Source organism: Microtus pennsylvanicus, chromosome X (assembly GCF_037038515.1).
Source record: "Microtus pennsylvanicus isolate mMicPen1 chromosome X, mMicPen1.hap1, whole genome shotgun sequence".
Classification (NCBI taxonomy): domain Eukaryota; kingdom Metazoa; phylum Chordata; class Mammalia; order Rodentia; family Cricetidae; genus Microtus; species Microtus pennsylvanicus.
Window position 1 is genome coordinate 109,374,737 of NC_134601.1, and position 22,452 is coordinate 109,397,188.

At 42.5% G+C, this 22,452-nt stretch overlaps 1 pseudogene; it reads left to right on the forward strand.

Moving 5' to 3' along the window:
• The first annotated feature begins 2,567 nt into the window (after positions 1-2,567).
• LOC142840489 (bromodomain testis-specific protein-like) lies at positions 2,568-17,856 on the forward strand (annotated as a pseudogene).
• Positions 17,857-22,452: the final 4,596 nt, after the last annotated feature.

Genomic DNA, 22,452 nt, shown 5'->3' on the forward strand with positions numbered 1-22,452 from the left:
CCAGTGTTCCACTGGACTACGAATGCCAGCGCACGCAAGCGCAGAAAACATTTCCCAGAAGCCTTTGCATTCCCCGTTAAAAAGCGAAGGCCGCCACGAGTTCGCTCTCTTCTCTCCCCCCGCCTTTCCCATCATTTTCGCACACCTTTTACCTGCCTGTTACCCCTCCCCCATTAAAAGTGCACCCACGTGGGACCGCCGCATGTCTGTGTCTTCTTCCTCGCGTAACATCTTTACCCTCTAACCCGCAGACAAGAAAGCCAGCCAGAAATTAAGAAAAACAGTGGTTCCGTCGTTGACTCAGTGACCTTCCCGTCCAGTGCCTGAGGCTTTGCCTCTTGGCTTCACCGGCACAAGGTCTGAACCGACCGCCTGCAACCACCTCCACCTATTTACCATGGCCATCTACCACCATCTGATCTGTGAGTAAACCTAAGTTGGCTTCCTTCCCCCCGGGGCGCTCAGAGACTGTCCAGCCAGCTTTCTTTGGTGCATCCTGGGCAAGGTTGCCAACCTTCCTCCCCCTTCCCCTTGGCTTTTTGCCCTTGACTAAAACCTGCCTCAGTCCGCGCCTGGAAGTTTGGTGCTTCTGGCCTCTCTCTCTCTTTTTTTCTAAGCTTTCATGTCTGCTTCCCGGCTCACTCCGGTGCACTGCCTCCAGGCTGTAAATCAGCCTCAAAAAGCTTAATTGTCTCCTCCCAGCCGGTGCTTTTTTCCCCCGTCGGTAGCTGGGTTCGGGCCAATTGAGCTCTAACATGCCCCTCGAGTACTCGGATGTCTGTGCTCGTGGCTGCCATGTTCGCGGTACCCCGGTACCTTTTTGCAGACAGGCTTACCTTTTAGTCATGGGCTCTAAGTCTTCTAAACCAATTCCCCCATCCTCCCCTCTCGGGCAGCTTCTGGAAGCTCTTGAGCCTCACGCCCTCATCCCCTCCATAAAACTATCTAAGTTGACACACCTTTGTTCCAAAACTTGGCCTAAGTACAATTTACAAGGTTCTTTCCGCTGGCCTTTCCAAGGGTCATTTGACCCCGACACTCTGCGAGAGTTGGCAAATTTTTGTCACCGGTCAGCTAAATGGAAAGAGTTAATGTATATTATGGCCTTCTTTTACATGGCCCTAAAGAATTACCCTTCCACTTCTTCTCACTGTTCACCTGCTCACCTGCTCACATGTTTTTGGCAATGCCTTCCCTCCAGGAACCCTCCGCTCCTGCCATGGGCTCCGAACCCTCTGCTCTGGCCATGGACCCGGCCTATGACCCCCCACGCCCCCCGACCTCGTGGGATCACCCCTTCCTGCCCTGCCCAATTGGGGGCCACCTCCCCTATCCCTCCTTCTTCAAAGGTTTCTTTTAGGTACAGAAAGGACTCGCCTACACCTTCCCCAGATGACGCCTCTAAACGTTCCATTCCTAGGTCTCCAGGAGTTCCGCATAAATATCCTTCTGGGTCGCCTTCCCGCTCCTCTAAATCCCCCAAAAAATCTCATTCCCCCTGTCTCATATATCCCAGCCTTTCCGATCCAGCTTCACCCAACTTCTCCGGACACAATCGCGCAGGCAGCTAAAAATTTCTTCTTGTCACAGGAGGTGCAGGCTGTCCGAATCAACTTCTGATTCCTCCGGGTCACTTCCCCGCCCTACCCCGCTGCCCCGGTCTTCCAAAACCCCCTCAGGCCCTAACCCTACCCGCCACCTTGTGCCTACCTTCAACCCTCCCCTCACGCGCTCGCGCACCGCCGCCGCAGCAGAGTCTGGCCCTGATCATCTCAAACCAGCTACCGTTTTGCCCTTGCAGGAGGTAGCGGGCGCAGAGGGTCTGATGAGAGTTCACATCCCCTTAGCTTTATCGGAACTTTCACATATTTCTAAGCTACTAGGGTTGTACACAGCTGACCCCACTAATTTTACAAAAGAGTTTCAATATTTAACCCAATCTTACAACCTAACTTACCATGATATTTATATGATTCTCTGTAACAACTTGCTTCCTGAGGAACACCGGTGGGTCTGGGAGCAGGCGAGACTGCACGCTGATGAAGTTCATCAGATGCAGCCTTCCCATCCCCCGGGGCAGAGGCGGTGCCGAACCAGGAACCCCACTGGGATTACAACTCTCCCGGGGGCATTCTGGCCCGAGACCGGTTCCTAACTTGCCTCCTGGTGGGATTAAGGAAGGCCACTCTCAAACCAGTAAATTATTCTAAACTCACAGAAATTTTCCAAGACACTAAGGAAAATCCTTCTGCATTTCTTGACTGCCTTACTAAAGCTATGTTACAGTTCAGAAACATGGACCCAGAATCCACGGAGGGCAGACAGCTCCTGGTGACCCATTTCGTCAACCAGTGCTACTCAGACATCAAGGCAAAGCTCAGACATTTGGAGAAGGGTCCCCTAACCCCACAGGCACAGATCCTGTAGACGGCTTTCAAGGTCTACCACACGAGGAATGACAGGACCCGAAATCATTGCCAAGTGATCACCGCACCCGCCAGGTCAGCCGAGGTGATGGACTCCACTACCCGCCCTCCTCGCACGGCTCCCCCACCCCCCCAGGGTGCATGAACCACCAGGCCCATGCTTCAAGTGTGGTAAGACAGGTCACTGGGCAAAGGCATGCCCCAATCCCCATCGCAACCCAAGGGGCCCCTGCCCAAGGTGTCACAGGTCCGCAGACTGTCCTCACACGTTCAATGACGCGGGGGCAGCCACCCCAGAGGACCCCCAGGTTGACCTATTGGGTCTGGCCCTGGAAGGTTCCTGTGCTCCTCCATCGACAACCCGACTGCCACGCCCATCTGCAACCAGGAACCGCGGGTACTTCTTACAGTGTCGGGACGCCTCATCTCTTTTCTCTTGGACACCGGAGCAACATATTCGGTTCTAAGGGAATTTTGGGGGCCAACCTCCCCCTCAAGCTCCCCTATCGTCGGGGTAGGGGGACAGCCTTATCTACCTCACTGAACTCCACCTCTCAATTGCATATTTAGAGGTATCTTTCTCACTCATTCATTCCTAGTTTTACCAACCTGTCCAGTCCCACTCTTGGGAAGAGATCTTCTGACCAAGCTGGGAGCCTCCATTTCTTTCGCGCCCCCCACTCGTTTTGTTTCAGATTCGTTGGTGACACAGCTGCTGCTTCTCCTGGCCCTGCGATCCTCTGATACTAACATGCCTTTTCCTCTCCCAGCCTCCCAGGTGGACCCTCTCGTGTGGGACATCCAAAACCCAGCTGTTGCTAAACACCACCCCCCCGTTGTTATTCAGTTAAAAAACCCTACTGGGTATATCACCCAAGCCCAGTACCCCCTTTCTTCCCAAAGCCTCAAAGGACTAAAACTTATAATCTCTGATCTCTTGAGGAAGGGGCTGCTTCGCCCCACCTCATCCCCCTTTAACACTCCTATACTGGCTGTCAAAAAATCTAATGGAACTTATCATTTGGTTCAGGACCTCCGGCTCATCAATTCTGCTGTCGTTCCTTTACATCCAGTGGTACCTAATTCCCTCACACTTCTGTCTAACATTCCTTAAGGGACCTCCCACTTCTCAGTCTTAGACCTAAAGGATGCCTTTTTCTCTATTCCTCTCAGCCCTCATCTCAGAACATCTTTGCCTTCACCTGGACAGATCCTGATACTAATTTCTCCACACAACTAACCTGGACTGTTCTCCCTCAGGGATTCCAGGACAGCCCACACCTCTTTGGCCAGGCTCTGGCCTCTGATCTGCTCTCACTGTCCCTCCTTAAATCAAAATTGGTACTCTATGTCGATGACATTCTGCTGTGTAGCCCATCTTTGGAGACTAGCAGGACTGACACCGCCACCTTATTAAATTTTTTATCCAAAAAGGGCTACAGAGTCTCACCTTCTAAGGCTCAATTGTCCACCACTCAGGTAACGTATTTGGGGTTAACCATAACCCCAACACAAAAAGCTATCACCCTGGACAGAAAAAGACTAATTCAATCTCTTGCAGTTCCTTCCACCAAAGAAGAGGTTCTATCATTCCTGGGAGTGGCCAGTTTCCTGTGATCCTGGATTCCCTCATTCTCTCTCCTCACCTGCCCCCTATATGAAGCAGCTCTCAGCTCTCTGCATGAGCCCCTCCTTCACCCCATCATCAAACCTTTCCGGAGACTCCAACAGGCCCTTACCCAAGCCCCAGCTCTCCATCTTCTGAATTTAACCCGCCCTTTTTCTCTTTATGTAGCAGAAAAAGAGGGCTATGCCCTGGGAGTCCTAGGCCATCAACTGGGACCTTCCTTCGCACCTGTAGCTTACCTGTCAAAGAAGATGGACCTCACCACTCGGGGCTGGGCACCCTGCATACAGGCTTTGTCAGCTGCTGAACTTCTTATTCGTGAGTCAAAAAAGCTAAACTTCGAAGCACCCACTATGGTTTTCTCTCATCATAACCTGTCTAACCTCTTAACTTACAAAGGCCTACAGACCCTACCTCCTTCTCGAGTTCTTTCTCTTCAGGTGGCGCTGGTGGAAGATATGAGTCTCACATTCCAGTGCTGCCCACCTCTCAATATTTCAAATCTTCTACCTCAACCTGGTGTTAATTATTCCTCATCCCATTCCTGCCTTGAGGTCCTAGAGGACCTACTGCCCCACCCCTCACATATACAGGAGGGCAGTCTGTCCCAGGCTACTCACACCTGGTACACGGACGGCAGCTCCTTTCTATGTGACAGGACCCGCAGAGCAGGTTATGCCATAGTGTCAGACACAGAGATAGTCGAGGCAAAGGCACTCCCTGCTCATACTACTAACCAGCAGGCTGAGCTGATAGCCTTCAACCGTGCCTTTCAGTTAGCTGCGGGACAATCTTTAAATGTCTACACAGATTCTAAATATGCTTTTCATATCCTGTTATCTCACACGGCCATCTGGAAGGAATGCGGGCTTCTCACAGCGAAGGGAGGATCTATTACCAACTCAGAGCATATTATGAACTTACTAGGAGCTTCCCATCTCCCTAAAGCTATAGGAATTATTTACTGTTGGTCCCATCAGTCTGACAGTTCTATTGTTTCCAAGGGAAATAACCGGGCTGACAGAGCAGCTAAGACAGCAGCACTTAGCTCAGATCTGCCTCAGTTACCTCAGGGAGTACTTACAGCACAGCCCACAACCTCGCAGGCACCTCCTAACACTCAACAGATCCTGTCCTACCTACACCAGCTTTTTCATCCCAATGAGAAAGCTCTGCTTCATTTTGTAAAAACACATATCAAACCAACGCCTGAGGACATCAGGTTTCTAAAAGCCACCACTGCCTCTTGTCAGATCTGCCAAAAGTCAGATCCCAGGACTAAATATCGTAGCTTCCCTTTCCCTACCCACCAAGCAAGGGGCTCCCTTCCGGGAACTGACTGGCAGCTGGATTTTACTCATATGCCCACAGTCAGGAGAATTAAATATCTCCTGGTTCTGGTGGATACAATGTCTGGGTGGGTTGAAGCCTTCCCCACCTCTAACAAGAGAGCCCAGACAGTCTCTGATATTCTTCTCTGAGAGATTATTCCTCAGTTTGGACTCCCAACTTCTCTTCAGTCAGATAACGGTCCAGAGTTTACTTCTCAGATTTCTCAAAATCTGTCTAAAGCACTCGGAATCCCCTGGAATTTTCACATACCGTACCATCCTCAGTCATCAGGTAAGGTAGAACAAACTAACCGCTCTTTAAAGGAAGCTCTCATTAAGATGTCACAGGAACTCCACCTTGACTGGTAAGACTCCTGCCCCTAGCTCTTCTCAGGCTCCGGGCTCTTCCAAGGGGCCCCCTTCTCATTTCACCCTTTGAACTCATGTATGGGCGGCCAGTCTTAACCCCCGGCCTCTCATCGGGGACCTCTCCCCTTCCTGACCACCTGCTCACTCCCCTCCTTTTCCACTTAAGTTCACTACTGTGGGATTTCACAGATCACTCACTACCTCAACCATGTGCTAATACATGTCCACCGCCAGTTAAAATAGGAGATAAGGTATTACTCTCACCTCCACGCCAGCACTCTTCACCTCTTTCCCCTAAATGGCAGGGCCCTTTCAGAGTAATTCTTCTGACTCCCACAGCTGCCAATCTTGAAGGAATTCCTCATTGGATTCACCTGTCACATCTTAAACCGTTTATCTCCACAGCTCAAGATAATCCTTCATACACAGTAACTCAGAGGGGACCTTGTTCTCTTAAGTTCCAAAGGGCATCGGGTTCAGCTTCCTCTACTCCTCTACTCTCTAAGGAAGACAATGGTCCCATCCGTTGCTGTGTTAACACACCCTCCCTTCTTTAAATTCATAAATAACCATCTAGCTGTCGTTACAGGTACCATCATCAAATATGGAGTCAAGGGCTCAGGTGGTAAGCAGATTCTCAACAAAGTTCTTTGACATAACAGGCCAGCCGCTGACTGCAGCAGTGGCCCCTGAAATGTTAAGGAATATACGGTTAAAATCTATTTCTTTTAAGACATTTTCTTTAAGCTCCAGGATGCCAGCCCGACCCAGCTAAACAAATCAAATACAAGCAGATCATTAACGGAGTAAGTATCATTTAGTTTTTTTATCATTCTTAACCCCAGACATCCTAAGACTCCCTCACCCCAGATCTCCTCTCCCCCCTCACCCCAGATCTCCCCCCCTTTTTAATTTTTTCCTTCTACTAATGCAACTTTTGCCTTCCAGCATCTTAATGATGACCCAGCTACTCAGAAAAAGCCAGACAGATTTCTTCAATTGGCCACCTCAGACACCAGCAATCCCAAACTCCAGCGGGACGATCAACCACTCCAGACACCATCGATCCCAAACTCCAGCGGGACGATCAACCATTCCAGACACCAGCGATCCCAAATGCCACTGGGACATCGCCAGAATAATCGGACACTCCCTGGAACGCTCAATGCCCAGAGCCAGCAGGAAGCAGTCATGAGAGACCGGACTACGCCCCCATCCCCTACCCTTTAAGGTCCCCCAATTTTTTTAATCAAACCAAAAGGGTGAAATGTTGTTCCTTTGAGAAACTACAGCTCCCAGCATTCTGCTGGACTATGAATGCCAGTGCACGCAGAGCAGGACACATTTCCCAGAAGCCTTTGCATTCCCCGTTAAAAAGGGAAGGCCGCCACGAGTTCGCTCTCTTCTCTTCTCTCTCCCTGCCTTTCCCATCATGTTCGCACAGGTTTTACTTGCCTGTTACCCCTCCCCCATTAAAAGTGCACCCACGTGGGACCGCCGCGTGTCTGTGTCTTCTTCCTCTCGTAACGTCTTTACCCTCTAACCCGCAGACAAGAAAACCAGCCAGAAATTAAGAACAACAGAGATATGGTTCCAATTTCTAGTAATTGAACATCTGCCTCTTGAAGAGGCCAATTTAGATGCCAAATTTCTGGAGTAATGATACTCAAATCCACACATGTCTCTATCAAACCGACAATTACATTAGAATTTATACATGTGCTTAGCATTGATCTTTGATCATTTATAGAAGTCTAAAGAATATACATTTCCTATTTCCTATTAGACTTTTTGATTAATCCTCCATGTTTATTCCATCATCCAGAATAGTATGATTTTTTTTTTTTTACAGAAGGCTCTGGGTTTCTTAATTTTCCTGGTGAAACATGTTCTCCATAGTGACTGGGAATGACTGGACCACTTTTGGCTTGGGAACCTGTGATAATCTTCTCAAGGAATTTCCCAATGATATCAGGTTGCTTTGTCTGTCCTTTGTTGATCTGCTTTCATTGGTTCAAAGTTGGCCTTTGACATACCTTCTACATATACCTGAACGATGAGTCCTCCCATTCTTATCATTCTTAGAGGAAATATCAATCCTAGGAATTCCTTGTGTACAACCTCTTCTCAGATGTCCTATTCTACCACAATTAAAACATTGGGCATTTTTATGTGTCCTTAATGCCTTTCAAAATTGCTTCTCCTACACAAGATTCAGTATAATATTCAAATGTCTCAATGTTCATTGTATGCAAGATGCATTCATCCATAGGTGCTAATCTAACCTATGTATCTAGCCTAAGTATCTTTTTGTATTTTAAGTTGGCATTTTCAAAAGTCAGAGATTTAATAAGTACTAATCTAGCATCTGGGTCTGGTCCTCCTATTTGAACAGCCTCAGTTAATCTGTGTAAAAAGTCATTAAAGGGTTCTCTCTGGCCTTGTTTAACTATAGTATATGATTCACTTCATTTTCCTAGTTCTTGAATCCTGTTATAAGCATTTAAGGCTGCTTTGTGGCATAGGAACAAGATTTGTTCTTTGTAAAGTGCTTGAACCTGTCACTCAACATAAGGGCCCTCGCCAAGAATTTGATCTTGGGAAGTCTCAAGTCCCTTTGCTTTTCCATGTTGTTCCAAAATTTTAGCCTCTTCCCTGAAATAACATTCAAACATAAATGGAGCTCATTATCCAGTACTGCCGAAACTAACTGAAGCCAGTTGTGTGATGTCACCTTAATGCTAAAAGCCCATGTCTTTATCATCTCTTAAAAAATGTGGAATGCAAGCCATAAGTTATGACAGCTTGCTTAATTTATTTTAGATCATTCATTCTTATAGGTATCCATTTACCTTCTTTGGTTCCTTTGGGGCCTGTAGATCGTAATGCTTCATCAGAGTAGATTACAGGGTAAGAAGCTAAACCCTGGGTAAGTCATCTCTGACAGCTGCTGGTGATGATAAATCCTGTCCTTGTGCCTTCTTTCCCTGTTCATCAGCTCTAAAAATTTCCTCAATCATTTCAAATCTTTTTACTATTATCTTTTGTACAGCCTTAGTCTCCTGGCCTGTAGACTGAGTTTTCTGTCTCGTCTGATTTCTGTCCAGCAGGTCCCACAGCCATTTAGCTCCAAAAAAAATCACTCAGAGATCTACATAAGTTAGAAAATGATTGTCCCCTCAACTCAGGCTTCTTGTTAACTTATATTAGCCAATTATTCTTATCTATGTTAGACACATGGCTCAGTACCCTTTCAGCAGGGCAGATCACATCCTGCTTCTTCGGTGTCTGGACAGGACTGGGGAGGAATGGGCTTCTTCCTTCCTAGAATTCTCCTGTTCCCATTGCCCCACCTCTACTTCCTATCTGGTTGTCCCACCTATACTTTCTGCCTGGCTACTGACCAATCAGCATTTATTTATAATTGACAGAATACAGAATTGTCCAACACCATTGGCCTGTATATATTGCTAGTGATTTCACAGATGCCCCTAATGTTTGGTCCTCATTTTGTACATGTGATTCCAAGGTCCGAAGGTTTTTTTAAAGATAGCACCTCTTATTTAATATTAAAGATAACATGCTCTTATTTGGATAGTGTGCAGAATGACATCCTGAGGAGATACTCTATATGCTAACCTATCATAACTTTTTAACAAATTTTAAATGTCAAATTCAGCTATATGAATTCTTTCAAGTAATTTCTCAGAACCCTTAGACATGGATTCAATTTGTCTGTCAAATTATGGTTACACTTTTCAAGTGTATTAATTTTTTCAGGTAACTTTTGATTTTTGATGGCATTAATACTGTTAACAAGCTGTTTATTATTAGTCTATAAAGACTGTATCATTTCTAATAGTGCCTAATTCTTGGCTCTGTTATCTCAAGGGTATAATATGAAAAAAAACACTGAGTCCCAATATCATCATAACCATATAAGCTTTGCAAAATACAATTCATAGTACTAGCAAAAAAAGTTACTAAAAATTTTAATGTTAATGTAGTTTGCCATATTGATTTATTAATTACCTGTTATGAGATCTGGTAATTTGTTTTAGCTCTAATAATTTTTATTAACCAGCAGATATCTGGTTGCAGAATGGCGACTAGCGGCGATGCAAAAAGTAGCAACAGGAATGGTCCCTCGTCACTTTAGTATCCTGCTTTGGTACTGGTTAAATAGTGAGAAATATAATTCGCTTGACAAATTGTAAGCAATTAAATTGATTCTGCACATGGAGCAAGAAGCCCGGAACTCACAGGCAGGGAGCATAAACCAGAAGTTGCACAAGAGACACCACGAAGCAAGGAATGCAGTAGTAGGGAAGGAGGATATTCACGACCTTTGGAAATTTTCAACTTGATGCACACAGTTAGCTCTGCTTTGGTTGTTTTTTTTTTTAAAAAAAACTGCTTAGGTAGTATGATTGGGCACCTCTTGGGTATATTCCCAAGAGTGGAATTGCTGATTCTTGATGTAGGTTGACTCCTAGTTTTCTGAGAAACCTCCACACAGATTTCCAAAGTGGTTAAACAAGTTTGCATTCCCACCAACAATGGATGAGTATTCCCCTTATTCCACAACCTCTCCAGTGTAGGCTATCATTGGTCTTCTTGATTTTAGCTATTCTGACCGGTATAGGATGGTATCTCAAAATTGTTTTGATTTGCATTTCCCTGATCACTAAGGAGATTGAACATGACCATAAATGTCTTTTGGCCATTTGAACTTCTTCTGTTGAGAATTCCCTGTTCAGTGTAGTACGCCACTTTTTAATTGGGTTAATAAGCGTTTTAATGTCTAGTTTCTGTAGTTCTTTATATATTTTGGAGATCAGACCTTTGTCTGATGTGGGATTGGTGAAGATCTTCTCCCTTTCAGTAGGTTGCCTTTTTGTTTTAATGACAGTGTTCTTTGCATTACAGAAAGCATTTGTTCAACTATGTTCAGAGCAGTACTATTCCTAATGGTCAGAACCTGGAAACAACCTAGGTGCCTCTCAATAGAAGAATGGGTAAAGAAGGTGTGGCAATATATACTTTAGAGTTCTACTCAGCCGTAAAAAACAATGATATCTTGATCTTTGCATGCAAATGGATGGAAACAGAAAACACTATCCTTAGTGAGGTACTCATACCTAAAAAGAGGAATATGGTATGTTCCTCTTATAATCAGATTCTAGCCATAAACAAAGGACATTGAGCCTATAGTTCGTGATCCTCGAGAAGCTAAATAAGAAGGTGAACCCAAAGAAAAACATATATTTATCCTCCTGGATATTGAAAGTTGAAAAGATTGTCAGGCAAAAGTTGGGAGCAGGGAAGTGGGGGTGAATTGGGGTGGAAGAAGAAATGGGGATAGAGAAGGGAGAATGGGAGGTTTGGAGAGAATTTGGGGCAAGGGCATAATTGAGATGGAGGAAGGGTGGATATGGGATCAGGAAAGAAGTTATTCTAACCAAGGGAGCCATTTTAGGGTTAGCTAGAGTCTTGGCTCTAGAGGGGTTCCCATGTGGCCAAAGGGATTTCCCCAACTAGTTCCATGGGCAGCAGAGAAGAGGGTGCTTGTACTGCCTTATCCTATAGCCACATTGATGAATATCTTGCATATCACCATAGAACCTTCATCCGGTGATGGATGGAGATGGAAACATAGACCCACATTGGAGCACCTGACTGAGCTCCCAAGGTCCAAATGAGGAGCAGGATGGAGAACATGACCAAGGAAGTCAGGACTGTGAGGGATGCTTCCACCCACTGAGATGGTGGGGCTGATCTAATGGGAGCTCACCAAGGCCAGCTGGACTGGGACTGATGGAGCATGTGATCAAACTTGACTCTCTGAATATGGTTGACAATGAAGGCTGACTGAGAAGCCAAAGACAATGGCACTGAGTTTTGATTCTACTGCATGAACAGACCTTGTGGACACTAGTCTGTTCGGATGCTCACCTTCCTAGACCTGGATGGAGGGGGGAGACCTTGGACTTCCTACAGTGCAGGAAACCCTGACTGCTCTTAGGACTGGAGAGGGAGGGGAGGGAGGAATTGGGAGGAGTGGGAGGGCAATGGGAGGGGGGAGGAGGTAGAAAGTTTTAATAAATAGATTAATGAATGAAAGAACTGCTTAGGTAAATGTAAGCCAAGCAGGCAGGGTTGGGAAACTTTCTGGGTTGTGGACTGGTTAGGCCTTTAGGCTGTCCACCCCTTAGGTGTGGAGTCCGAATCCACATGGGCCACCGGATGAAGAAGGACGCTTAAAAGAAATCCCATACTAGCTCAGATTTGAGAATAATAGATGGTTATTTATTTAGGGGTAGACTCACAGATCACAATTCTCTGCTGGAATGAGGAACAGCAATCAAATCCCACAGCCAGAATCGAGGTCGTACATGTGATTTACATAGGCATAATAGTATACGAGGCCAAGCCAAACTGGGTGGGTAGCTTGAAGGCTGATGGTGGTAGAAATTCCTGCAGCAACCTTTATAGTGATCTTCTTTATCTCATCAGTCTATAGAACCTAACTTAGTGGAAGGTGTTGCATGCAGTCATTCTATAGCACCCATCATTATGGAGTGTGTCACATGTACTCAATATATAGGACCCATCTTTATGGAAGGTTTCACCTGTCTTTTGTAAAGAGTTTTGATGTATTCACATTGGATCTTTATTTAGCTTACTTTCTGATTTATTGTGTGGATGGCATTGAGTTAATAAACACCAGGCCAGTTTTCACCCAATTGTGTGGTGCCTAATATTACTAGAATAAACTACTTGGTGCCAGACTAACAAAGATTATTTAGTCATTTTGAACCAAAATACCTTCTTGCCTCCTGTGGATCATTACCCTGATGACCATGGTGGTTGCAGAGATACACATAAAACTGTGCTACATAAGTAGATCCTGTCTCAATTTTTTTATCATTTTAGTTTCATGGGAGATACCTCCTTTAACAAAGTGTTTTCAGGGTAAACCTGTAAATCTAATTTCATTGCCATGTTCTATATAATGTGCTGGATGTGGGTTATACACTTTTTTTTCTTGAGGTAAGAAAATGATAACAAGAGGATCCCTGGGAACCAGTAAAATGCTAAACTAAGATATTTGAGATGCTTCAGTGCAAGGAAGTAACATGTCTGAAAAACCAGCTGAATGGCTCCTGAGAATTGACATAAGAGATGAAATTTAAGGGTTCCCGAGTTGTGTGGGAAGTTCTTCTGTATATGTGTTGCACTTATTGGTTAATGAATAAAGCTTCTTTTGGTCAATGGATTAACAGAGTAAAGCAAGGTGGGAAATCCAAACAGAGAAGCAGAGAGAGAGAGAAGGCAGAGTTGGAGAGAAGCCATGTAGCCACCACAGGAGACAGATGCCTTGATAGGAGCTCACCAAGAAATTTCCAATAGGCCACAAACTTGTGGTGAAGCACAGATTAATGGAGATTGGTTATTTCAGGGTATAAAAGATAGCTAAAATATACTTAAGTTATTACCAAACAGTATTGCAAATGATATAGTTTCTGTGTGATTATTTCAGGGTTGGAATGGCCATGAATGAAGGAACAGTCTCTGTCAACACCTAATCTTGGTCCTACATATACATGACACTTAAGGCCAATTGATGAGGGTTGTATATCTTGGGAAAAAGAAGAGACAACAAGGTCAGTTAACTTTGCTTGTCTAAAACTCACTGTGGCAAATTTCAATTTCCCTTTTTAAGTTTTTGCTGACAAAATTAAATTAAAATTTCCTTTTGAAACACTTTATGTATGCAATTTAACCTGAAATTGCTACCAAATTATCTTGATAGAAAGCTAGATACCTCCCCTAGAAGTGATGATTAACAAATTACCATTTAGCACACTGTGAAAATTTCCTACCTGCGATCAAGACATATAAATACAATCAAGAGTTGTTGGTTACCAGCTATTAGAAGAGGCACTATTGTATTATTGAGAATACTTTGGCAGGTCTTGCCTAGTAACTATGGATACAACCATAGGACAGCTCCTCCAACAATTACTCAAGAAACACAGCAAAAGAGGGGTGCAGAAGTTTCTTAGGGCAAGAAAATAAGGATAATGGCTGTGAAACAATGTCTCCTAGAAATAGCTGTATAATATACACTGGGACAATAACAATATCAGTGGACATGTTAACATGGAGAAGAACAAAGTTTGCAGCTTCCCACCCATAGTTATAAACTACTGGTGACTAGAGATGGCTATGAGAAAGAGAATTAGTAAACCTGGTCTACAGAGTGAGTGCCAGGAAATGCTCTAAGCTACACAGAAAAGCCCTGTCTTAAAAAAACCAAAATTAAAAAAAAAACACCAAAAGACAAATTCAAAATAAACAAATCAACAACCAAACCAAAACAAAAAACAAATAAAATATTGTTTGCTATGCTATCACAGATCATCCCTGGACACTTCCTTCAACCCCAGTAGACTTCTGGTGCTCAGGAGCAGGCCACACCAACCATGAGTAACCTTCTTGCCAATAGAACATCACTGATCTCTGATTCATGTCCACTAGGTTCCTGCTCCAGGCCTTGGTTATCCATACTAGTTCCTGGCCCTGCTGCTGAGCCTTGCCCTCAACCCTAGAGGACTTAAACCACTTTAATTTTAGCTTTGATTTTTAAAAAAATTTTTAGGCTGACTTTGGAAATTTATTCTATCAGTGTGACTATAGGCAGCTTTGAAAAATAGTGGAACTCCTAAGTCCTCTCCATCAGATAAAAGAGTGAAGGCATTATCTCTCTACAGAAATATCTTTCAATGGCCCATAGTTCAGAATAGAAAGTTAAAACCACATAAGCGAGTTCTTCATCCAGAATTCCCAACATATAGACAATATCTAATACAGTCACAGTGCAGGCAAACATATAAAACATGAATTAAGATTAAAAGTTTACAAGTAGGACTTCGCAAAAGAAAAAATAGTATAGTAAAAGAAGCAATAAACTGAATGAAGAAGAAGCCTATAGAATGGGGTGAACCTTTGCCAGCTCTACCACTGGTGTGATTAAAATTCACAGTATATAAAGAACTCCAAAAACAGAGTCAGAAACTAAATACTCCATTTAGGAACTGGTACCTGAAATATTTTATTAAATGGGAGAAAGAGTGAAATTTCCCAAAAAGTATCATAAAATTGTCTGTCTCTGTTATTCATTTGGAAATGCTTATCAAAGCACTGCTCAGATTTCTTCAAACTCCAGTCAGAAGGGCAAAGATAAAAAATATGGCTGCCATCTGGACAAAACTGGCATCCACTGGTGGGGAATCAGGAGCTACTGCCATGCACTGCTTTATGTAGTGTAAACCGAAAGGCCGATCGAATGAGGCCCCTTTCCTAAGAGGACGTGTACTTGAAGACAACATTAAAACACCAGAATCGTAAGTAGTTGAGAATGTCTCTGACAAGTTGACAGAGATTGTTAATCCCCCTCCGCCAGAGTACATAAACACTAAGAGAAATGGAAAGCTGATGAATCAGCTGCAGTTCTCACAGAAAGTCGTCTTGAAGGCTCTCTGGAAGCATCAGTTCTTCTGGCCTTTTCAGCAGCCCATGGATGCTGTGAAACTAAAGCTACCTGATTATTACACCATCCTAAAACCCCAATGGATTTACATATAATTAAGAAGCGGTTAGAAAATATTATGTGAAGGCTTCTGAATGCACAGAAGACTTCAATACAATATTTTCAAACTGTTATTTATACAAGTCTGAAGATGACATTGTTCTCATTGTCCAAGCTCTAGAGAAGTTATTTATGCAGAAATTATCTCAGATGCCACAAGAAGATCAAGTTGTGGGTGGTAAGGAAAGAACAAAGATACTCAACAAAAGATACCAACTTCCTTTGCTAAGGATCAAATCCCTCCAAAGCAGCAGAAAATTATTTAAGCAGCAAGAGATTTCTTCTGGATTTTGTGAGCTCTTCTTCTCTCCCTTACACATGGGGCATGAAGCTCCCCCTACCACTGACTCACAGACTGTATTCCAAATCACAAAGGGTATGAAGAGGAGAGAAGATGCCATAAATCCTGCCACTTCCATAGTTAAAGCAAGCAGCAAGTCTCCTCCAACAACCAGAGAAATAAAGTCAATGACCATGTTGGTGAAAGAGAACATACTGAAGAGTGTTTTGGCAGACTCTCAGCAACAACAAAAAGTTTTAAAAACAGTCAAAGTAATTGAACAATTGAGGTACTGCAGTGTGATTCTTAAGGAAATGCTGGCCAAGAAACATTTGCCATGGAACTTCTATAGTCCTCTGGATGCTGATGCTTTGGGGCTCTACAACTACTATGACCTTCTCAAAAATCCCATGGATCTTGAAACTATTAAGGGGAAAATGGAAAACCAAGAATAGAAGGATGCATGCTGCAGATGTCAGATTAATATTTATGAATTGCTACAAATACAACCTTCCAGATCATGAAGTCGTGGCAATGGCTAGAATGCTTCTGGATGGTTTTTTTTTTTTGCCAAGATTTCTGACGAGCCTGTTGAGTGCATGCACACATATGACCTTACAACAAGCAGTGTGAAAACCCCCAGTAGAGAGAGTAGCAGCAAGGCCTCCTCGGAGAACTACTCTTCTGAAGACTCTGAGGATGAGCAAGTGTAGCACATCGCCAAGCTTCAGGAACCCATTATATAAGCTAAAAAAAAAAGAATAAAAAGTCTAAAAGGGCACCAAAAAGAAAAAAAAGGTTTATAACAGATGAAAATACAAAGAAAAATCTTCAACTAACCAAACAGAATGAAAGGCCCCAGAGCAATCAACCAAAAAAGAAGCCACCTTTGAAATCCGAAGATGAAGCCCATGAACTATAATGAGAAAAGGCAGTTGAGTCTGGACATAAACTTCCTGGGGAAAAGGTTGGGCACATAGTTCATATAATACAATCAAGGGAGCCTTTCCTGAGAAACTCCAACCCATATGAGATCGAGATTGACTTTGAGACTAGAGAAGTATGTTCTTGCCTGTCTGCAGAAGCGGTCACTGAAACCCCAAGCGAAGAAGGTCGTCTGCTCTAAGAAAGAGCTCCATTCCCAGAAACAAACAAGCTGGAGAGGCGGTTGCTGGACATCAACAACCAGCTGTACTCTGAGAGAAGCCCCAGCCCCTGCCCCTGCCACCTACAACACCAGCTGGTGAGCGGGTCCGCCTGAGTGACAGCAGCAGCAGCTGTGGCAGTAGCAGCAGCAATAGCAGCAGCTTGAGATCCTGAGGTCCCTGAGCAGCAGCAGTGACTCGAGCTCCTCCGACAGCAGCGATTCGGAACCAGAAATATTTCCTAAATTTACTGATGCAAAACAGAATGATTTACCCCTGAAAGAGAATAAAACGATACAGGTTTCTGTGTGAGATGCAGGCTCTGCTGACCTCAGCTTACTCAGAAGGCTACCCCACAGTGTGCAACACCACAGAAGCAATCCCAGCAGGTGCATGGCTACGATGTGTCAGGACATCTGCAGACCATGGAGAAGACTGCATCTGTGCAGACTCAGTCTCTTTCAGGTGATTCCAAACAAGTCTGGAATGGCCCTACTGTGGTGCATACCTCTACTGAGAATCCCACAATGCTAGAGCCAGACTGTCATGTTCGTGTGCAGAAGGATAAGAATGCAGAGTCTTGGAAAAGTTTATGCAAGCCAGCGAAATCATCAAATTTACTAAAATCTTCAGATGAACTTTTCAACCAGTTTGAAAAACTGCAATAGAAAAGGAAGCGAAAGCCCGGACTGAGGAGCAGCAGATGCAGAAACACCTGGAACAGAATCCAAAGGAACCAAAAGTATCTCAAGAGACTCAGAGGGAGCTTGGGAATGGATTGACTCTAGAATCTTTATCAAATAAAATGGAAATCAAGTGTCATGGAGAGCGGGATGAACAGCAGCCATTAGAAGCTCGAGACCAAAGCAAACCCTGGCTTCTCAAAGACAAGAACTTAGCAAGGGAGAAAGAGCAAGAGTGGAGGAGAAGAGAAGCATGGTGGGTACCATTGACATGACTCTTCAAGGTGACATTATGACAATGTTGGAAAATAACTTTGATTATAATTCAGTTTTAAATTAACTATCACCTTTAAATTAATGGTACAAATATTTACAATGCATGTGGTAAAGTGATTACTTTCAATCAGCAAGATACCAATCATATTTTATGTTTTGACTTCCCTAAAATAATTAAATATTTTTCACATGAATTTTTAATAAATATTTTCATTTTATAATTTTGATCTCTAATATATTTTTATCATTCTACCGAGGACTGTCAACTATGTATTATAGCCCTGATCTAAGCAAGTCTGAAAGGGATCATCTGATTGAAAAAAAATGAAGAATATATAAAAGTATATAAAAACAAAAAAAGACAACAAACAGGAAAAATGGGAAGGTGTAGTAATAAGGAGCGGCGGCGGGGCTGCGTCCCCAAACACCCCAGCCGCCTGCCCTGCCCGGCTAGCTTATGCCCCGAAATAATTACACACAAACTGTATTCATTTAAACACTGCTTGGCCCATTCTCTTCTAGGCTAATTCTCACACCTGGACTAGCCCATTTCTAATCATCTGTGTAGCGCCCCTAGGTGCGCTTACTGGGAAGATTCTAGCCTAAGTCCATCCTGGGTCGGAGCTTCATAGCGTGCGTCTTCCCTGGAGCAGGTAGCATGGCGTCTCTCTGAAGGCGTCTGCTCCGGAGAGGAGAGCTGTGGAGTCTGACCTCACTTCCTCTTCCTCCCGGCATTCTGTTCTGTTTACTCCACCCACCTAAGGGTGGGCCTATCCAATGGGCCTAGCAGTTTCTTTATTGCTTAGCTAATGAAATCAACAGATTGATATATGACACTCCCACATCAGGAAGGGGTGAAGGGAAAAGGTAACACTCATTCACTCTTGGAGAGTTTGGTAAATTGTACAACTTTACAAACCATTTTGGATGATTGTCAAGTTGACAGTAAATCTAGCATATAAAACAACTATACCACTGCTAATCACATGTCCAAAGGAATTGACTTCTTGTTCAAGGACACTTTCTAGGTCATGTTAACTGTTGCTCAATTCACAATAGCTGAAAAATGTAAACCACCTTAATACTCTTCAACTGAGGATTGGATATGAAAGTGTTTAACATGTAATAATAGAACACAATTCAGCTTTAAATAAAAATGGGTCTTGAAATTTGCAGGTGAATAAAATGAAGCAAGAAAGTTCACATCAAGTGAACCCAGACCAAGACACCAGAAATCACATGTTCTTATTTATCTGTAATTCCCAGCTACAAATTTAAAGATCTGAGTTTACAATGTTGAGTAAACAAAGACATCAAGACAGTGTAAAGGAACCATATGCAGGGTAGTCCTGCAGATTGGGAAGTTAATGAGGGATAAAGGTTCTATAAAGATGAAAACAAAATCATAGGGCCAAGGTTCCAAGTGGGGATGAGGGAGATAATTTAATACAACAGGGGAACAGGTCAGGAAGGAGAAATAAGAGCAAAGACATTTGATGAATTTTCCATGGTTCATATTTAAATTCATTTTTAAATTTTATTTTGTGTTTATACTTTATATTTACCTAAAGTTATACTCAAAACATGTGAATGTAAGTATATACATATGCATGTACATAGGACTGGAGAGAGAGGGGGAGATGAGTGGGGGGAGGGGGAGAAGGGTGGGAGGAGGGGGAGGGAAATGGGAGGCTGGGAGGAGGTGGAAACTTGTTTTTTTCTCCTTTACTCAACAAAAAATAAAAAAAAGAACCTAAGTCACTTGGGCTAATAGACTCCTCACAGGTATGATAGACTAACAAATAGGTAATATAAAGAATGAGAAAACTGCTTTTGAATGATTTGTCAGGCTGACAATGTTACTGCCAAAACAATATAAATTCTGTATTCTGAGCTAGATTTCATCTCAGAAGTTGTGGGTGGGTCCATATGGTGAAGATGCAGTACAGTTAGAACAGCAGTATCATAATCTAACTGGATCTAAGATCCTAAATTTTCTTTCTTGTCACTTCTTTCCCCTTGTTCTAGAAAATACTATTTAGGATACCAAGGAGGAGGAACAAACAACCCTACCCAGAAGAAGCACCTATGAAGAATGACAATAGAAGTATTTCAAGATAAGTAAAAAGGTACAAGAAGTGACATTCTTATTTTAGTGACAACCAATAGTTGTCTGTTAGGAGTCAAGGACTGCATATCAGGAGGCAAATCATTCCTGGTACTGGAAACCTTATCAAGTGCCCAGGACTAGTGAGGTCATGGAGTTTAGAGAGGTACCTTGTACTACAACTTTGCTAGACCAGCACAATACTCTCCTTTATCTTTATAACCAGAGATAAGTCTAAGTAGAAGCTTCTCATTTCTGTTTACTTCATATGGAAACCATCCCAGAAACCCATGCCTGGACTTGAGGTAGACGACAACAACAGACTGTGGAAGCCAGGTCCCAATGGATTAATCTACATCTCAGCTTCTGCATCTAGGGATCAGGAAACATCTCTGAAGAGAGTATAGTATGATAATAAAAGCCACAATACCAAGAATTTCCCTGTGCCAAATTCTCTGGAAGAATTTATAAAATTAAAGTTGAAAAAAATCAATATCAATCATAATGTTTACACAAAAGAGTAATTTATGCAGAATACCAGCACTGAACAATGGCCACAAATATCTAATGAGTGTATAAATAAGAAGAATTAGACTATCCCAGAGAAAAGTGCCTCTGTGATTGGTTGTTCAATGCAGAGTAGTAAGCACTGAAACCATAGATATTCAAAGAAGAAAATAACACTCATCAGATTGTATGTATATATAAATATATATGTAAGTATATATATTAAGTGTGTGTCTAAGTGTGTGTATTATACCTATACGTATGCATATTTTTTAAAAAGTATGAAGTCTTTAAAGAGACAGAGTAAAGATAGTTATAGTCTAAAAGAAATAAAAAATAAGCCACATAAAAATGGAAAATTCACAGAGGGTCTGGATTATATATTTTATTGTGTTTTCTTTAAAACTTTTGACTGTGAAGGAGCTAAGTACAGAAAAAAACCATTTCATTAAATGGTCTGCTAAGTTGAACCTGCATATATGTTCCAAAGTTATCTTGACTTCAGAATTTGGATGTATGGATATCATGCTTTGGAAAAGAGTTTCTTCTTTTGTTTTCACAAAGGATGAGACCCTGTGGATTGCTTCTATCCCAATATGGTATGATAGACCATGCCCTCCTGAAACATTGCTGTGAACACCCTCAAAAAATTACTTCGCTAAACTGCCAACTGAGATGAACCTGGCACACAGGTTACACCATGAAAAACCTGATTAACCGTGCCCCTATATAATAGAAAGAAGTTTGGAGGGAAATAACTACATCCATATTCCCAGATATTGTTTATAAATGCTCTTTTACGTTTAAAGGGGGGTGTGATATAGATATGAAAAATTTATATTGTTATAAATTTTACTCTATTGATATAAATTTAAGGTCAATTTTGTTACATGCATATGTATAGGTATTGTGATTGTGTAGTTCATTTAAAAATGTAATATTTAATTAAGAAATATAGGTTGTTAATGGATAATCATCAATAATAGTCAAGCTTGTAGTCATGTTAGTTATTCTAGATATATAGAGATATATTTCAGTTAGATAGGCATTCTTCATATCTTTCAAAGACTACAGACTATGGCATTTAATGCTTTAATGAGTTAGGGCTTTTCATGACAATGAGACACGTCTGCTCCTGACAGCACCAATCTACTTCAAGAAAAAGATGGGCATCGAAAAGGCTTCTTATGGAGTTGGTTAGCCATTTGGGCAAGAAACTGTTCTTGTCTGGACTGTTGCATAAACTGGACACAAAGAACCCACAGAGAGAAGACTGCTGAACTTTCCTAAAGGTGAGATGATTCTTTGGGGTTCCTGACTTGTGAAAGAGTCTGTGAGCCATTCTGCAGGACACAGAAAAAAGTGACTAAACTGTCTTTGAATTTTCCTGCTTCATGGAAATGTCTTCTGGATACTATGGGCCTAAAGGCTGAAGATGGATGCCCCAACGGTATAAAAGAACTTTGAGTGACTGTCCAGACAGAGAGATTTCTCATGATTTCTAGAGTTTTGGAAGTTGCTTACTTCTTGTTTACTTAGGGAATATCATATCCTTCTGAAGTCTTTGATGGAGTTGAAGAATAGATAGATAGTTATTGTTTTCCTTAGTTATGTTAAAAGATAAAGTAGATACAAATATTTTAACTGTAATTCTTGTTTGATAACTGTTTTTATATGTAATTTTACTATGTTAAAGTGAAAGCCTTTTTTTTTGTTTAAACAGAAAAGGGGGAAATTATATAGGTGGATCTTCTGTCTATGTGCTAATTTCATTGGTTAATAAATAAACTGCCTTGGCTTTTTGATATGACAGAACTTAGATAGGCAAAGTATACCAAACAGAATGCTGGGAGAAAGAAAGCAGAGTCAGGCAGATGCCATAATTCTCTGACCCAAGACAGACACATGTTAGGATATTTCCTAGTAAGGCAACACCTTGTGGTGCTACACAGATTATTAGAAATGGGTTAATCAAAATGTGAGAGTTAGCCAATAAGAGGATAGAAATAATGGGCCAGGCAATGTTTAAATGAATACAGTTTCCAT